The 15,620-nt window shown below is 40.4% G+C and overlaps 1 protein-coding gene across 3 annotated transcripts in view; it reads right to left on the bottom strand.

Moving 5' to 3' along the window:
* The window catches only part of LOC306832745 (collagen alpha-3(VI) chain-like), a 112,530-nt gene extending 105,266 nt beyond the window's left edge, over positions 1-7,264 (bottom strand). Inside the window, exon 1 of one of the 3 annotated variants that reach the window (XM_079357664.1) lies at positions 6,979-7,264. The gene's annotated coding sequence lies outside the window, so the exon portion shown is untranslated. The remainder of the gene's footprint in view (positions 1-6,978) is intronic. The other 2 variants (XM_079357665.1, XM_079357666.1) reach the window with 2 other exon arrangements.
* Positions 7,265-15,620: the final 8,356 nt, after the last annotated feature.

Raw genomic sequence — 15,620 nt, 5'->3', positions numbered from 1 at the left:
TGGCAGAGAGGCAGACAGCTATGAGAGCCTTTTTCACAGCCTCTTTGCTGCTAGTAGAGACACAATAATGAGCTGCTTTGTAATGAGCTCTGTGAGAAAAGAGCTGTCTGGGTAATTAGAGATGTGCTTTAATGGGATTATTAACAATCTTTAGAATTGGACAACAGGAAATTTGCTGAAAAAAATAACAGTACTTGCATTACATTTTGAAAACAAAGATTTAATGAAGCTTGTTGTAGTCCTTTGAATGTTTATTTATTTGCTTTCAAATTGTTGTATTTGCGGAGCATGAAAACATTACTACAAAAGGTGTCTAATCCTAATAGACAATAAACCAAGTTCTGATTTTGACAACCTTATTTGTCAGAAATGTGAGGAGGGGGACTTTGCGACTCGAGTTAAAAATGTAAGGACTTTAGACTTTCTTGAACGTTCCTTACCTTCTATTTTTTGCTGCGTCTGATAAATCACCTTTATTGTTGATCAGTTTTGTAACTTTAGTATACTTAAAACATCACTTCACAAGTCGTTTTATTCAGAATGAGCTGCACTGAACATCTGAAGCATCTTTGTCACCGAGCAGCTGGGGGGTCTTGCTTTTGATCCACTACCATGTAGTCTGAATATCCACCTGGTAACTATTGCATAGAAGGCCTGCTGCCTTACTTCATACAGCCATCAGTGCCAGAGGGAAAGCCTAGAGAAACGTAGTCAGTAATAAAAAATGAGATTTAATTTGGTGAAAAACTTACAAACTCATTAATCGTTCTTGTTATTCCATGACATGCTAAGTGAAAAACAGGCGTAATTTACATGAAGAACAGCATGCTTAAAACTATATTCACTTTTGCATTGTGACAGATTCTTTGCCAACAATACATACCAGAATTATTTACCCTCAGTTGTGGAAAAACCGCTGGAGCGAGTTTCCTTCTGATCCTACCAAATGTAAGCACTTCAAACCTCTTCAGGAGTGAAAGAGCCCTTTCATGAAGATTGGAAAAGTCGGTGCAGCTCGACTTGAATCAAAGCCATCCACAATACACAGCAATAATGAATTATAAACACATGGCTGTCGTGTCTAATGCAACGCGGCAATGAGTTTCATTCATTGAAGTCAACGTGTCCAAACTTTTCTGTTTTTCTCCATTTTGAATTTCAAAAAGAAACTCTCACTTCAGTGCCTTTTTAAGACAGAAATCACTGACCTAATAAAGCTCCACAAACAACCTTATTGATGCACGGACTTTAGTTGAACGTCAAGGAAAATTATCGAGTTTCAGAGCTGTGTCACACTAAACATTGGTGTCGATTATTCTCAGTCTTCACCAAATCTACATTTGCCCACAGTCAACTGGGAGGGATCATTCAAAAATCTCTTCTCTCTCTCCTCTTCAAACAGATTGTATGGGACATGATTTCAACAATGTATAACAAAGTATTACATAGTTAAAAAGAAGTATGGTGTACATTCACTTTTCACAGAGAGGTATCCCTGAGGTCACTAAATGCCGTCACAGTCCAGATATAGTACCGCCAAAATGACCAAGTCTCTTTAGTTCAAGGAAATCCAACCTCTTCTGGTTACTTCAACAGATGTTTGTGTTCTCCACTCATGCTCATGTGATTTCAGGTCACTCAAAAGCCACTTCTTTCTCTGCAGGGTTTGCCAAGCCTGGCCAGTGGTCAACACTATGGCTTCCCCTCGCAGCCACAGAGGAAAACACAGCAGCACAGTGGAGTCCAGTGTTCGCTGATACAAGAGGCCAAAACAATTGCAGCAAAGCGAGTTAAGACTGCAGAGGAAATTAAGAAAAGAAACTCAATCATCATTCATCACCGGATCCAAATTTACTCCAGCAAGGTGCATCCGTTGTCTAATTGCCACTAGAGGGGCTGGACTCTGCAGCGAGCTGTCAACGCTTTATGATCCAGAGTTTTTATGGAAAGGGAATAAATTGACTTTAGACTTTCAGCAGACACTGAGCTTCTTTCACTTTACTTTGACCTGATCTGTTGGTTCTCCCCAACTCCGGAAACTTTAGCCAATCACAGTTTCTTTATATTTCATGTTTGTGCTTTATTTGCTGGGAAACTGTGTGAAGAAGAACGATCAGAGGTTAAAGACAGAATTGAGACTAAAGCGAAACAGTTTAATGGAGCTGCAAGAATTCTCTTTGAAATGTTTTTCAAAATGTAATCGATTAATGAAACATTGATCTAATTAATTCTACAGAACAAGGCATATTTATACTCAAAATTTAAAAAAAAAATGTTTTAATCAAAATAAGCAACCAATTAAAGAAGCTAAACATGTGATTTATTGTAAAGCTGCAGTAACAATCATGAATGAGTCCTACAGATCTCACATATTCAGGAAGCTTCTTTCACACGATGGTAGGATTCATAGTTAGGCTGTTTCGCCTCTCTCACTTTTGATCCTGGTAATACCATGTCAGGTATAGACATTAAATCTTACCCCCCAAAAAAGGAAGTCCACACAAAAGGTGTTTAAATTTCCTCAACTTAAAAAGGTTATTAGGGCCACGCCCAGATCCTCTCTCGAACATAGAACAGGTATTTCCAGGGACACAACCAAAACTTCTTTTTTGTCAGGCAGCCACTTCATGCATTATCCAAACACACTCCAAAAACTGGCTTCCCTGCAAATTAAAAAAACACATCTGTAATGAGCAGGTTTATGATAGTATGACAGCTGTTGGTTTGGAGATTAACAAATTAACTGAGCCAACCATTGTAGCAATTAATCTGCCCTCAGCTTATGCGTCCTTTTGGGAAAGTTTAAGTTTTCTCCTTCCACTAGGAGTCACCAAAGTCTAACTTTAAAATGGACGCAACATCTTTTGAGGGACTTTGCATGAGTCACCACTTAATATTTAAGTGCAGGCCTGTAACCACCATAAAGTAGCAGCCTCTAATGAGGGCTCAGTGTTTCAGCAGTGAGCAGCTTATGTCACACAGTGACCAAACATGTCAGGAAGTACATTGAATATAACAGTTAATCTGTTGCCGTGGTATTACTCATGGTGAAACGTTTCAGTTTGTATTTACAGAGAAAGACAGATGCTGAAATGTGTCCACAGCAGCACTCTGCAGCGAGACTGCAGCTGGACCCCACACACTCCTTTATAGCAGAGACCACACACATACACACGCAAACACACACACACACACACACACACACACACACACACACATAAACATACTCACAGCAGCTTTCCCAGCAGCCTCAATGACAGACACAAGGGTTATCAATGTGTGCTACGCTGAACTTCATCAGACAGGCCGCTTCAGATAAGAGGAAGAAACGGAAACAAAGCGCAAACTTCAAACTTCAGCATCAGCACAAAATGGTTTGTTGCACATTTTCAAACTTGTTTCAAAGCGCTAAATACAGACTTTTAAAAACCAACTTTACATAACACACATTAAAAAACCACAAAGCAGAGATTCCTGGTTTACACAAAAAAATGACTCCAAAATAATAGCAGGGATGTTTTACCAGCCTGAAAAGTGATACCAGCAAACTGCTGACAACAAAAGTAAGCAGCGATAATCTTAATTTAGTGCGCAGCAGCAGAACAACGTGTCAGTCTAACTTGTTCATGAAGTTGATATTCACACAACAAGTGGTGCTGAAGCTTTTTGACCTCTTCAAGCCTTTCGCTCTCCTTTCGCTCTCACCAGGGTAGTTGGGGAAGTTATGCCAAAATATCCGGCTCTGCTTCTTCACTTGTTATCTTGTTCAACATCCAATCTATCAAATTCATTTTCAAGAGGCAGGGAGTGCCTTCCGTAAACTTCCTGTCTAGCAGCACTAAACAGCATGCAGACAAAGTCACCAGCTCTTAAAGATAAGGAAGCATGTAGCAGCTGCGTAACCTTATTATTCACAACACTCATCCAAAAGATAATGTCATGTTTGATGTGTATGGGAAATATTAGCATCCAAATGTATTTTAATGATCAAATCCGGATTTGATTTAAACACATTTTTGGCCACTTGAATAAGTTTGAACTTGACATTATTCTGGATTGATAAAGTCATATCTTTATTGGATCAGTTTTGTGTCTATAAGTCGTTCATACTGCCCCCAAGTGGCCAAAAAGATGTTGGAATCAAATCCAGAGTAGTTTAATCCAAATAAAAGATGTTACCTTTACACAAAAAACACTAAGAGTTACATGTTGAAACATGAAATGAATGCACATTTAAAAATGTTGCTTTTGAGTTAATAATATATTTTAAAAAGGGGCACACTTATACCAGAAGTATTTGTAGGGATAATTGTGCAGTGCCTCAAACATTTAGCTAAAACAGACATGTACATGAGCAAAGACATCCTGAACCACATGACACTTCATTTGAGCCCTTACACTGGCACAACATTATTTCACTTCTGTTGTAACTGTAATGTGAATTATAAATACTTTTGCACATCGGGCGGACACAAGCACACTGTACTGAAGAAATGATTGCAGCCAATTCTATTTTAAGCAGCTTTAATTTGTTCAAGATCATCTGCATATAGTAACAAACCCAAATTGCAAACCTTGTTATATAATTATGGTCATATTGTCAAGTTGGCTTCACTTCAGCAGCTACACTGACTTTGAGTGAAGACTTTTAAATCAATTACACTGTCAACAAGGGTTGCTTAGTGCTTTTTTGTGATCATTGAAATAAGTGAAGTCATGAGGGTTGTGAGTTTTCTCTTCTGTAATGTGTGGGAGGGCTCCACACTGCTACTCACTTCCATCAAAGGAAATATGATCTGCATATACAAGATGCATGGTTTTGTGCAAGTTAACATTAACATGTTGAATATGGCTGTTTAGACCTGCAGACCCAACCTACTCTGCAGCTGGGGGGATGTGATGTGACATATGTGGCACACATGAGAGGAGGATCAATGATATAGTTAAAAGAGGGAAGGGGCTGTGGTGTGAGTTTGTGTGTGTGTGTGTGTGTGGGGGGGGGGGGGGGGGGGGGGGCTGGGGGCTGCCGGTGACAGCTGGTGTGTGTTAGTCTGTCTGACACCCAGCAGCAGATGTGTGTTTAAGCATCATTGCCAATCTGCGCCTGCAGGGTGCTCAAGTTCAAGTTTAAAACATGACAGTCACGCTGCATTGGTTTGGATGGAAGAGTAGAAGTTGGCGAGATAGGCCGTTTCAGAGACTACGTATTGTTAACAGATGCATGAGATCAGTCAGTGAGATTGCATTTCTAAAACATATTTGTCTCCTAATAAATCTTGAAGCCAAGTGATGGTCATGAGATCATGAAACAATCGTTTGATACCTCAGAACAGCCAAACAAATTATTTAATGCCCCGATCAAATCTGGTGCTCTCACTCAACTATGCCTAACAGAGTGAATGGTTACTTTTGACTTAAAGGTGCTTTTTTACGATGTGATTTTGAGTAAAATCTAAACTGTTCTGTTTTTAAAAAAAAGTTCTTCTTGAGACTTTCCAGAAAATCTTCCAACCTCTCCATCTGTGCTGCATCATGGAAAAAAAGGACAAAAAACTGGAGAGCGGGGAGCAGCCATAAAACATGCTGATGCTGATTTATACTGTATATTTAAAAAATCCTCTTTGTGCAGCTCTGCCAACATCAGTTTAGATACGAGCTCCCAGTGGAAGCCGAAGCATTGTCGTAAAACTGGTAGTAAATTATTTGAAAGTACTTTAATGATATTAAACAAAATCTGGAGCACACAAAAGTTTTCTCTCGCATTTGAAAAACGTCTCCACTTCTGCATCATAGCAACAGGTTACATGCAAACATCAAAACTATTTGAAAGCAGTAGCCCTGTGTAATGCCATTATGTGGAGACCTGAAAGAAAAAAATAATTTATTTTGTTCATAAAATCCCAAGTTCACACAACAAAACACAGCCGTGAAGACTCAGCTGAATTCCTCTGTCCCTCTGCAGAGGAAGATTAATGGCTCACACCTGGTCCACTAAACCCTGCAGCCCACGACCACCACCCAACCATTCAACCTCCCTCCCACCCACCCACCCACCCACCCACCCACCCACCCCTTCCAATGGACCAAAGCCCCCTCTGGATCTCCTGGTGCATCTGGCTAGTACTGTGGAAAACAGTTTCTTCACACTTTTCCACTGCTGTACTCGTTTCACAGAGGGTGTGGTTCTTTGGGCTTCTGCTGCAGTGGAAACATCTACCCATCAAACTGCTCATCTGTAGCGCTCACATGTGGGTGTGGACATTTTGAACATGATCACTAACCTTTAGAGTTAGATAAAAAATCTTACAAAATTACAAACTAAGTGCAAAAAACCCCCCAAGATATTGCAAGACGATGACTGGCATTTCTTGCTACTTTACGAAAGGTACAACGAATTTAGTGGATTTTGATAGAAGTTGCCAAATGTGATGCATTCAGGGGTCAAAAACTGAACTGGTCTCACACCTTGAGACCTTTGACCTCACTACTGAGAGGCAATAACTACTTTACACATATGCGGAAAATTAAACTTCGCAGAAACCAAATGTGTCAAACAGCAGGGACACATTTTAAGACTTTAGAAAAGAAAAACAGAGCACACGGGCCCCTCTGCACATACATGTGTCGTACACAGCATTGCTGAGGTCGCCTCCTTCACCCTAACTGCGGCTCACCTCTTGCCCTTGCAGCACTCTCACCACTTAAGTACAGGCTTCAGGCATGCTGCTAAACGCACGCTGTTTGATATTTACGAGCTATAAGCCAAAGACTCTGTGCAAGCTTGTGATTATGACACTCACCAAAAGCTCACATGTTATGACTAGAAAATATGCTATGGTCAATGCACTATTTATAATCCACAGAGTGCACTCAAGGTCATTCCACAGCAAATTTAGGAAAGCATGCATTTGTAGAAACCAAACGGAAGCTTCGCTCTGCAAGATAAATCCCTTTGAAAAGGGGAGATGTGAAACTTACCCTGAGCTGAAGTAGCCGTGTACACCACTGAATTTGTTTTTGAAGAAAAAAAATTAAGTCAGTTATGTGAAATGACTGCACGCTGGACTTCTGGTCATTATCCACCTGGTAAATACCCCTCGCTGGCTTTTCCAGCACCTCCCAAAGGAAGGCCGCTGAGCAGAGATAAGGTCACTGATAGGAGATGGGCAGAGAGAGGGGTCCTGAGTGAAGAGATGAAAAGGCAGAAAGGAGAGACAGACACCCTCACAGTCTTAAACCAGAGGAGCTGTGGTGCCGAGTTCAAGGCTGGGATGGGACAAACTTCCAAAGTCCTGGATTTCTGCCACCTCTCTCTTCCTCCTCCCACTTTCTCTGAAGAAAAAGAAAAAAAAAGAAGAAGAAGAGGAAGGAGAGGGTGAGCCGGGGGAAGAACTAAATGAAAACCAGACACATGGCCCTGTTTGGTCTGGACGGGAGCAGTGGGGAGGATGATGTCACAAATCTGAGGCGGGATTTTTCATCTTACCTTTTCTTACATTTTGCTATTTATTCTTCTTCCATGGTTTGACCATTTTCATACATTTCAATTGTTTAATATATTGCTTTTGAGTTGTTTACAGAAACAATGCAAAGTGTTTGTGGACTACCAGTTTACTCTTTGTTATAGTTTAGGGAGATTATAGACATTGCCGGTTATGTGACGATAATTAATTTGAAAGGTGATTTTAACCCTTTTGATGATTCTTTTGATGATAGAATATGATTAAGATGTAGAAGTGACTGTGTCAATAGATACTGTATCCAGGCCATGTTTGTACCACACGTGGTATAATAGAAATAACAATGAAGACAAAAAGGTCAACTATTGTTTCGTGAACCTTGTAGCCTATCATGTTGCTGCTGTCTCAAGTTTATACATGTCATTACGTGAACCACCTCCTCCCCATCATTGCCCACTCATCGTACTTTCACCAGCCTCAGACAACGTCATAGGCCAAAAACAGGCCCCTGTACTCTTCAATATATTAATTTAAATAGCAAATCAAAACATTATAGAGCACGATCTCCCCCCACCAACTGCTCCCTCCAGTCGATGCTCTCGAAGGTTACCATGTGGCGGACACTGTAGCTTCAGTGTTTAGCCAGCTCTGCATGGGTCTGTAAAGCTTTCTGCGTTCTAACCTCTCTCCATGTTTCAAAAGCATCTCCAACATTGATCCTAGTTTGAGCAGCTTTCTGCTGCTGGAGCTTATTAGAAACATGCAGAGGCTTTTTAGCTCAGGTACAATCACTTCTATCTGAAGCAGTTCCACTGCCCGCTTCCATCGCTGCAACACCTGTTCACCTGATAACTGCTCTCATATCTGGCAAACCCAGGGGCGTCCAAAATGGCCTTCAAAGCCCCGCCTACCTTCTCTGGTCCAATCAAATCCAGAGCATTCAGGAGCAGAATCTAAAGTCAGAAGGAGGACATACTGGCTGCTGCATTACTGATTGGTCCTTTAAGTCAGATAACTACGTTTAGGCGTTCAGCCTTTGGTCAAGCTGCTGTACTTGACAAGTTGGTGTTGTAAACAAGTTTTGAATGTGTTTTGAAATTAATGAATGCAAGTATCAACATTTCCTCTCATTGAAATTATCCATTTTTAAAATTGGTTGCAAGGCCAGTTTTACTTAAGTACATCATCATACATTTAAATGATTTATACAGAATTTATGAATATTATTGAACTTACTAACTATGTAGCTATGTCCTGTTTAAGCAGGAAAGGAAAGGACCTTAAAGAAAAGTCAGGGCCAAATAAAAGAAGGTCGCTCAGCCTTTTTCTGTCAGAGAGCTAAAACAGACTTTTCCCCCAGAGGTCAGCATGTTGTGAGATAAACTGCACTACTTATCTGTGAGGAAAGGCTGAAAGCCTATCTCAGATTAATGTGTATCAGTGAATGTCATCAAGGTTACCTCCTTGAATGATCTCCGTACATTTACAGTATCCTTTAAATCCTCCAATGCAAAGAAAAAGAGCCAAACATGCACCATATGGAAGTATTTAAAACACTATCCCACTGCATACATGTTCTGTTGTCTGCAGGTCATTACTCACACCACCAATATTTCCTGCAAAGCGCTGCACTGTTTTGTTGGTGCTTAGCAACCACTCCTGTAGCCCTCATTGAGTTTCAAGCTGTTGTATGTCCTGAGAGAAAATGAAGATCTGATAAGTCGACAGAATGTCCCCAAATGATTTAATAGTGTCTGCATTTCTCCCTTTGTTGATAATGATGCACACTCACTCCTGATTTACTTCAGTCATGTTGTTAATCAACATCAAAGCCTGAAGCAGAAAGAGAGAGTTGATCCCAACATGCTTGCATCATTTTGGAAACATGTCTTACATATATTCCCCTGTGAGCGAGCGCTAACCCTGCACAGACCTTTCCTAATTATATTGTTGGGCCATGTTAATGTCACACTCACAGCTATTTGCAAACAATGTCAAGGCGAGGAGAGCTGACCTAAGCAAACATGGTTGTTTGACGCATGCCACCGAGGTGACTTCATGTGGGTGGATGAAAGTGCAGATTGTTTCCTGTCACGGTTGTCAAAGCTGCCTGACTCTTTTTTCTCTTTCTTTCATAACACAGACAGATGACGACCTCTCAACTTCATATGTATAGAGACCTGAACAGATGGAGGTTTTCTTCGGCCTCCAGGTGAGGTTTTGGGTGTGATGTCACAAGTGTTCGTCAGTATTTTTGAAATACAGGAGAAGAAGAAAATGTTTCCTTCAGTCCTGTAAAACATGTGTAACACTCACGCTCTGTTTGTTTTGTCCTCAAATCAAAGCATTCAACTCCCCTTAACATAACCAGAGTGTTCACTGGAAGTTTCTCTCCTCGCCGGTAAAGACATCATTATGAGGAACAAACTGTTCACTGGCCTGTTTGAGGAAAATGTATGTGTTGATTCTACCACAAGCACTTATTTCCATTTAAACATGAGCAAATAAAAGTGGGTGGAGATGGATTGGCCATACCTCATTCCAAGCCTGCCTGATGAGGAAAGTATTAATGCTCACAGTAACGGTAGATCCTCAACAGAAGGAGGTGCAAATAGGAGAGGAAAACAGAAACGAGTCGTAATTTTTGTTAGCTTTTAATAGCTGCCTCCCTGGAACCATAACTCCTTAAAAGCCCACGTCAGAGTCTAAATTAAAGTCTAAGAGAGCTTCAGAGCAGCATTATACAGCCAAGTACTTGTGCTCTTCTGATCGCCAATGACTTTGAGTGTGGCCTGCCCATTGATTTTTATTACTGAGAGGTTCAGTGCTGTTTCTGCACATTTTCAAACACATGTACTGACAGATTCGTTGGACAGTTTCCATGCTAGCATTTTCCTGCTTTATTGCTACTAACTCCAGTTCTTTGGCCTGTTGCACCAACTATTTGTAAGTTCTGTCTTAAGCCCGATGCAAAGTCCACAATAAACCCTATGTTGACACTAGCTGTGTCATTGTTTGGTTGCACCACAAAGATTTAAAGTTTATCTTAACTAGTGGAGCAAAACGTTCAAACTAAAGATGTCATTTTCATTCTCTTCAGCCAATCAGTGAAAAGCATTTGTTACAGCATTGCCCCATGACTGATTATCGCTTAAGAGACTAAAGGATGGAAATAACTTCCATTGCCTTATATTAATCCACAAACGGCCTCGGAAATGTACGTAGAACATAAATGTATGAGAGCAATATGATGAAGACGATCAGAACAGCTACAACCTCAATACAGTGAGTGTAAAATAACATCTTCAATTTAAACACAAGTTAGTCTAAGTGTACTCTGTGGTTGGATGGATGGAAGTATCTCCACTCATGGACAACAACAGTGGGATTACAAATCAAAGTCATGATACATTTCTGAGGAATGTAATCTGTGACGAGTGACTCCAATCAGCTGGTCAGAACTCTCGTCCTCCAAGTTATCCCGCTTTTGAAAACCATCACCATAACAATCATTTTGCACAGAGGATTGTACACCTACAAGGTGCAGGGAGTAAGAGTTTAAGATTTAACTTGCACTAATGAAGCTTAGTGAAAGTTCAGCAAGGAAGACTTAAGTGATCCACAATCAGGTTTCTTAGTCACCCTTTTTTCACGCTATCTCATTTCCGCTGTCATTCTCGAGCTGTCAGTTAGGGCGCCCGTGGGTTAATCAGCTGTTCTGTCACCGGACCTCGTCTAACCAATGACGTAGCGTTCCTCCTTCATTTTCAGCCTATCATTGTTCAGCTCTCCTTTTAAATATGATCATGTTTCTTCCCTAGTTCTTTCAAGCTGGCTTTGTGCGCCCCTCCACCTCCCCAATCACCGCCATCTTCAGAAGAAGAGTCGACTCCCATCAATTCTTCTCCTACTCAGTCTCATCAAATCAAATCAAATCATCAAATCTCCACCACCAGGGTCTGGACTCCATGGGGGGATCTATCCTAATGACGAGCAGAACTTCATCACTAAATCGCATCTTCCACCCCATAGAGTCCAAGTGCCAAAACTTTTCTGTCAAATCTCATTCTGTCAATCACTTTTTCACTGCAATAAATTAATTCTTAATATCGCTTGTCTCTCCTGATTGAACTTTGAAAGTCTCTCAGCTGGTGCAACACCTTTACTGCTCCTAATGAATAAACTCCAGCATAAGTTAGAATTTACATTTAGACTGTTTGAATTTACACATATAGCTGGTGCACTGCACTTCAGATTATTGATTGCTATGTAAGACATTTTATTGTCAGACAAACAGTAACCTAATAGTTGTTCAACATGTCACCGAGCCACACCGATCTCATGCACACACGTCCTGTTTTCATCTGAGCGATATATCCTAACCACAGTAGTGCTATCTGCAGTGGATGTTCTAGCTCTATATGCTACATCGCACAATCTCATATTCTCTATTTCTGTGACGATTTCATAAACTGCTGTGAGAACAGTTTTAACCACACTGTATGTTTCAGGCCTTACATTTTAACTTCACACACAAAAATCAGTTCAGAGAGGGTTTTGAAAGACAGCTGTTACCGAGATCCACTTGACAGCATGACTTAATCATATTCAGCGTGCAACCTCAAGTGAGAAGTGTGTGCACATTGACCCTCAGCATGGGATGAGTTAACAGAGTTCAGATAGAAGGTCAGATGCAAAATATTCAGTCTTACACACTGGGCCAGGTTCAAAAGAACGCCAAAGCTCTGCAGGGAATTTAAATCAAAGCCTGGTGGAGTGGTCTGCTTTTTCTTTTGAGCTGGATCATATGAGCGTTATTCAACTCCTTATGAAGTGACAGCGCGAGCCTGTGAAGCTTCAACCACTGCAAAGCTCTGAGTCAGCTTCACTTCAACTAACAGACTATAATAAGCATTTGGGCCATCACGCAGCATGGTTAGTTGTCTTTAACAAAAGATCGTCGCTCAACAAAAAGTCATGATTACTGTCGTAAAATCTGGTTTCTTATTCCTGCACATGGTTTAATACTGGCTGCTGCATGTGCTGTACTTTCCACTTCCTGAATGACTTTGACTCAGGAACACCCAATGAGTCATGAAAAGACGAGACTCTCATGAAACAAGCTTTTTTTTGTTATTTTACAGAAGGAGCAGCAGAACTGTATATGTGGTTCTGGTGTATATGGGGATGTTTAGTCATTATGACAAGAATGAATTGAAGCGTTGTAGTGAGTCAGGGCTGAACTGTCCAGACCAAAGGCATTATAAATTGTTCTTATTAATTCATTACATTCACTCAGTAGTTGGAAGATTTACATTTTGAATAAACACGGTGTTAAACTCGCAGCGTTTGCTCCCAAAGGCACCTGATGTATACGTTGAGTTACCTGCAGAAATGAGAACATTAAAATGCAGGTCAAATTAGATCCCAAATTTATTGGCCATTATTCACTTATAATGAACAATTGCTAAGAATAAATGTACTGGAATACATAGAGATAGCTTTCTCTTGTGACACACAGATGTTTAAAGATTCTCCTTCATCCATTGATTGAGTTGGTTATTTTATGTGTTAGATTCTGATGTACCTACAAAATTTAGCATTTGGCATACAATACAAAAACTGAACACTCTACGTCTCCTAAGAAATACTTCTTTTTTTTTCTAGTGAAGATTTGACAATTATTAAACAAAATCAGAAGGTGTTTGCGTTTTGTTGACCTGCAGGCTGAATCAGAATTTGGTTTGCTTGTCTCATTCAGACATGTTGTGTTAGATTGAATTAACAAGTTTTAAACAACAACAGAGTACCAAATTAGATCTTCCTGCCAGCTTTAAGCACTCATTTCATTAGTGCTAACACGAGATAAAGGTTTTTAGACATCGATTCAGCGTTAATGTCATCACAGTAGCATCCTGGGAGAAAGAGAGCGTCACGCTTAGTAAACAATTAGGCTGAAGAACGTTCTCTCTCTCTCTCTCTCCTCGATATACTGACGTTATTTTCCTCTGATCGAGTTTATAGGGTAAGAATATAGCAATAGTTGTAGTACACGTGCAGGAAGGAATTCTCTTACAAGAGGAAGCACCGAGCTACACAACAGCACGCTTCTACTAAACTAGCTGTCAGAGAGCGCGATGCTGCACCAGGTGCAGCTCACGTGAGCTCTGCAGACAGATGGACCAGGCCTAGTTCAAAACATCACCTGCTGCACGATCTGCAAGCTGCACTGTGACGGTGTTGTGCTTCATATAAACTTTTGAGTCACCTTCAGACAACTACTACTTTTTGATAGTTGTTACTATACTTAATAACTGTATTAGTAACTAATTTTTACATTTAAATAAATTACGGAACAAAATTTTGTTTGTTTGTTACAATTTGTTTGAGAAGGCTGCTGCAGCTTAAGCATCTGACCTCTTAGTTTAAAGTTCGTTAAAAAAAAGAGTTTGACTCATGACTGGACCTTTGAGAGAAAGGTTGGTTTATTTTCAAGCTTGGGAAGACAGATTTCCCCCAGTAGAGGGAAGAAGAAGGAAAGGATGAAATTGGCAAAACAAGAGGGACAGAAAGCTGATTTCCCTCGTACCAATAAAAGATGACTTGATAATTTGAAAACCCATCGTGTGCCATGTGCTGTCAGATCTCTGCTCTCTAAGCAAGCAGAGATGGTGGGACTTTAAGTTACTTTTTTGTGCTTCCAGCAGGTGGCCATGTCCAAGAGCGAAGCCACTGTTCATTTCCTGAGGTGGGATATAACAAGAATATCTGGACATCCACGCCGAGACTAACTTTGTGTAAATATGGAACTTATCAAAAGACAATTCTGTGGAGTCCCGACTTGAATAAGTTAACAGATCATGCATCTGCCCTGAGTCAAAAGCTGAGTAATCACTTCAGGTTAGCTGGACAGAGTTATAGCAGCGCCTCACTGCTATAACTGAGGAAGTCTGTTGTTGTCTGAGGGGCTACTTGAGCACATACTTTGAGCAGTAATTTCCCCTCGTCACATTTTTTGTATGTTTTTTCTAAAAACATTAAAACATTATTGCAGGCCGTTACACTGACAGGTCTTTCAGTAGGATAGAAATGAAGGCAGCACGGACACGTTTCACTAAGTGAAAACAAAGGAAGCTTAATTAAAGCACAGATCAAATTATTGTAAGTACCTTATGGTTAAAATGTCTGTTCTTCTGCTTTACCTTTGTTCTGGATTGGCTGTGTTGTTTGTGTTTGTTGTCTGTGTGTTGTCTTTCTTTGTTAATAGGTGTACCAGCATCAGAAGCTGATTTGCTGATCGAATGACAAAAAGGTTTTTCTATCTCTCTCATCTTCAAACCGGCCACGCCACATTTACGTTTTTCCCTTTGTTAAGATATTGCTCTTTTTGTTAGCTTTGTGTTACCTGACTCCAAAATCACCAGTTAACTTTACTATTATTATGTAGATAATGATTACATACAAAAATCTAACTTCCGAGTAGGGGAGAAGCAGAAAGAATCAGTCCCATGATTACCCGTCAGCCTCAACGTTATCTTTTGTTATGGTTTTGATTGAGAGCCCCCTGGAGGCGGATTTTAGTTTTACCCTGCTTCTGGTTAGTTATGGAAGTCATTATTATGTAATTATGTTTTTTTTCTTGTCTGGTAAGTTTGGTTTACGATCAGTTTCATGCTCTGATGAAAATGTTGAAAATAGTCTGCTTTCAAAGAAACTGACTGACATGCTCTCTCTCTCCCTTTTCTTCCTCAATATCTTGATTTCCTTTGTGGCTTTGGCCGCATGTCCTCTCGCCCATCCTGAGTAACTGTAACTCATACCTGCAGGCGTAGCTTCCCTCTGGAGAGCGGTTCGGAGCACTGAGTTACAGAAAGGCTAACCTTGGGAAGAGCGTGAGTGGTTCTTTGACATTGTGTTTTGTGTCTTTACTGCTCTTTGGTTGGTCATGTTTGTTGGTCAGAAATGATGCAGCAATAAGGAATTTCCCCAAGGGGACAATAAAGCTGAAAGCCTAAAGCTCACTGCCAGGGCAGTTAACATAACTACATAAAAAATGACACAAGTTTAAATTTGGTGAGCAACAAGCGTGTCTCATCCTTATTATCCTCTGTAAGCCGTTTACAGCATTTTTCTCTCATCAAGACACAGCCAGGCTAAACA

The sequence above is a fragment of the Symphodus melops genome (assembly GCF_947650265.1).
Source record: "Symphodus melops genome assembly, chromosome: 12".
Lineage (NCBI taxonomy): Eukaryota > Metazoa > Chordata > Actinopteri > Labriformes > Labridae > Symphodus > Symphodus melops.
The sequence above is the reverse complement of the archived record's forward strand: the minus strand, read 5'-3'. Positions and strand labels throughout refer to the sequence as shown.